Source organism: Argiope bruennichi, chromosome 6 (assembly GCF_947563725.1).
Source record: "Argiope bruennichi chromosome 6, qqArgBrue1.1, whole genome shotgun sequence".
Classification (NCBI taxonomy): Eukaryota; Metazoa; Arthropoda; class Arachnida; order Araneae; family Araneidae; genus Argiope; species Argiope bruennichi.
The window spans coordinates 49,271,853-49,275,935 of record NC_079156.1 but is presented as its reverse complement, the minus strand read 5'-3'; the positions used below and the strand labels follow the sequence as shown (position 1 = coordinate 49,275,935).

Here is a 4,083-nt window from a genome sequence, read left to right as displayed (position 1 = left end):
TCGTTTTGAATTCAACTATATAAGCTGCTTTTTTTTTTGTCTCGTTATATGTTGGATTTTTAAATAAAGTTTACTATATTTTATATATATATATATATATATATATATATAGTACTTTTTGTCTATTATCGATACAAAGGTAAAAAATGGAATATATGAAATTTTATCGATATTTATTTATGGATAATCAACAATAAAATATAAACTTTCTGAAATCTGAATATATATTTTTTTCCCATTATTTCTGAAAACACCCTTTGAAAATAACACACCGAAAAAAAAAAAAAAAAAAGAAATGTGATTTTTCACATTTGATTGTTTGTATTTGCATCGAAGATGTCTTCACTAATATTGAACTTATATCAGAACCTTTTAAATTGTGGATCGTGGCTACAAATAATGTTCTTTTATAAATGGCACGCCGTGAAAACTAAAAAAAATTTTATGTTTCTGGATTAATTTTTCGATCCAGAAGTCGATCCAGATTGTGATCATAGAAGAGCATAGCAGCTAACATATAACTGCATAACAGTTTATGCTATGCAGGGATGTCTCTATCTTTTTCCTGTAAGATATGTAATGGATTTCAAAATTAAACCAGAGCGATGCATTTGACGTACGTAACATGAGGCTGAATTATCTCATGGAAGGAAAAATAAAAGAGAAAATTAGAGACTGGAATTAGAGAATTAAAGAATTAAATGAATTAAAAGACTTGAAACTTTTCAGAAAACTATACCGAGTAAATGCATTATTATTCCTTTAAATCTCATTTATCAATGGCCTCAATAGTTTGATTTAACATTATGCATTGGTAATAACTTAAAATCTAGAAGTATACATTTTTTAAAGAGGGAAAGAAAGAAACAAAATGGGATAAATATTTTAAGTGATTTATTATAAGTGAATAAGTGGGATTTATTATAAGTGATTAAGTTCATCTGTATTGTAAGATATATGCAAGAATATCTAATAAAATTTTAAAATATCTTTTTTATAAACAGAAATTATTTTATATAGCTATATATCTAATATTTAATTTTTAAGCTTAACAATAGTTACTTACTTATTAACATTTTATCTAATAATCAAACTTAATGTTTAAATAAGAACTTATTTTAAAATGTCATTAAAATATAATTTATTTTAAATGTCATTAAAATATAATTTATTTTAAATGTCATTAAAATATAATTTATTTTAAATGTCATTAAAATATAATTTGTTGTTGTAAATTAGTTTTTTTTCATTTATTGAAGACGCTGATAATAAGTTTAATTTATACTCATTTATGCGTCGAATAGGCGAGGTCAGTGTAATTTTAAAATCCATTGCCAATCTAATGGAAAGGAAAATTTGTGATATTGTTTCATAATATAAAAGAAATCAGTCAGATGAGATGCATAATTAAGTTAGACATGTAACGGCGATGCAACACGGATTGATTCCATTATTTCCACAAAACTAAAGGCGTCTTTGTTTATTTCTTAAATAAGAATATTCAGAAAAATGAAAAGAATTCTATCTTTTTTAAGATGTACTTGCTTCTTAATAATTTTTATTTATCGTCTGCAATTTTTTATTTATTTTTTCTATTAATTTCTATTTTAATGTTTATATTTAGTCATTTAATTTTCGTTTGTATGAAGTAGTGAAAATGAAATCAACAAACAAAGTAGACGCGTGTTCATTTAATTCTCAAAGTTAAAATTATGGAATCTGAAAAAACTCAGAAAATTTCTTTCCTCAATTTCAAAGACTTTAAAAAATTATTATTAACTTATAGAAATAGTACGTTTTTTATTACGTTTTATAACTTATTCAATGCATCATTTACATAAATATTTTAAGCCATATTTTATTAATCAGAAACATATTTACAATTGCATCAGTTTACGTGTCACATGTAAAGCACGATTGTTACCGCGTAATGAATGCAGCAATACAAGTAAAGAATGCAAATGTATTCTAATATGGTTCGGTGATATGGAGATCATAAATTTGGATCAGGGAAGCATGAATAACACATTTCCTTCAGTTTTCAATGTTTCGAAACTAGGACTGAATATTTAAATAGCCAACTACCTACGTGCCCCATAGCTTTAGGAGGCCATGCGTCTTGCTGTATTTTGAAAGTCATTTAATTTTTTGCTTTTATTTAATTATAAAGGTCATGCAATCGAATTTATTCAAATTAAAATTCTAAAAATTTTTTTTTTAAATGTCCGATTCTGTTCCTAAATATTATTTAAATTGTGTTAAGAGAAGTTTTGTTATACATTATTGCAATTATTTTGCTTAAAATTAATTTTAAATTTTAGAAGGACATTTTTTATACGCGATATACTGAAGTCAACATTTTAGAAAGGGATATGCAACCAAGCTATTTCATTTTGTCAACATTTTCTGCTTAAAATCAGTTATATGAAGATTAATTAAAATAGATAAAAGAATAGAAAAAGTTTTAAAAGTTAGGAGGGAATTGAAGGGCTTCCCGAGATTAATATGTTTAAGGACCCCTAAAGGATTTAATCTGTCTCTGGTCGAACGAGTAAAGGAAAAAAAAAAAAAAACCTTCCACGGGTTCGGCCGGGATTTGAACCCGGGACCTCTCGCACCCTAAGCGAGAATCATACCCCTAGACCACCGAACCTCAGTCATTTTTGACAACAGTGATAACAAATCAGAATTCTGCACTAAATTTAGATCGAATGTATGATCGTATTTCAACAGCTGTATCTTAAAACAACAATGATAGCGTCAACTCTTCTCATTCCTCTATTAGTTTTTTATACAAATATTTCCACGCAGCTTTTGCCGTAGAGGGTCACGAATTTGTTACTTTTTAAGCATGTGATTTTCATAGCATTACAGAATTACTTACAGATCTTAGTTCTGTACAATGACGTAGCTACCTTGGATATAAGATATAAATGCCCCGGGTGTCATAGAGACAGAGCATTAGTGTATATATGTCACATTTTTAAAAGAAAGATCACGAGGAGGCGAAAAAGTAATATCATGCTCTAGGCGTTACTTACTCATGCTACGCCACTAGTTGTATTGCGAAGATATCATAAACAAACGCTGTTTAAACAAAATAAAAGGGAAAATGACTGTAAAAAAATATTACATTCAAAAAAGTTTCTTAAGGGACCCCTCTATCTGAGTTGAACTAAATTTTGAATGATTTAACGAGCATTTATTATTAAGAACAAATAACCTGAAAAAAGAATGACCCCCGCAGGCACCGACGAGATTCGAACTCGTGATCTCCTGTTTGCTAGACAGGCGCTTTAACCAACTAAGCCACGGCGCCGCTCGCCAAGAGAAAATGGACATTCCAGAAATGACCAAAGGTCATCTTGAAAGGAAGAAAAGTATTGGATACTTACACAGATGTTTCGCATGATTCGATTGGAAAGATCGCGAAACGACGAGGTTAAGTCATCGGAAAAAATTTCACTATCGTAGATAATGATGCGTACAGTTAATATCTAATCCTATCAAAATTTAACTTAAATCGCTGATTATGCGCAATTAATAAAGAATTAGTACTTGAAAGATCACTTTTATTCCAACTAATGTAAAATGTCTCACAATACTAATTTCCCCAAAACTATATAAATATTGAAAACTTTAAAGTTAGTCAAATTTCAAGAGGTGTGGTATTCAAGAAAGCATCTAGTATTTCATAGTATTTTTTGAAATTGTATTTATTATCTCAAAGTCGATGTTTTAAATGTTGATAGTTCTTTTAATTTAGTTTAAAAGAAACAATATTTAATTTTTTTTATTTGGTTTGGTTTAATTAGATTGATATATGTTTATTTATACACAAGGATGATATTGGGATGGAATCCTTGATTATAAAAGATGATCGGATGACGATGACAATTCCTCTTTAGTAAACAGCTTTCTCTCTCTCACACACACACACTCTCTGAACTTCTAATCTATAGCAACGTACAACATTGGAAAAATCCGTAATATGTTTTATAAATTACTGTTTTTAAATTTAAAAGCTGCTATATTTAAGAGTTAACAATAATTAACATTTAATTGAGTTTATGCGTCAACATT

The 4,083-nt window shown here is 28.1% G+C and overlaps 2 non-coding genes across 2 annotated transcripts; both read right to left on the bottom strand.

The window, feature by feature from the left end:
* Nucleotides 1-2,581: 2,581 nt before the first annotated feature.
* Nucleotides 2,582-2,653, bottom strand: Trnap-agg (transfer RNA proline (anticodon AGG)). Its single transcript has one exon. It is a non-coding gene; the product is annotated as a tRNA-Pro (tRNA).
* A 592-nt stretch (nucleotides 2,654-3,245) lies between these two features.
* Nucleotides 3,246-3,319, bottom strand: Trnaa-agc (transfer RNA alanine (anticodon AGC)). Its single transcript has one exon. It is a non-coding gene; the product is annotated as a tRNA-Ala (tRNA).
* Nucleotides 3,320-4,083: the final 764 nt, after the last annotated feature.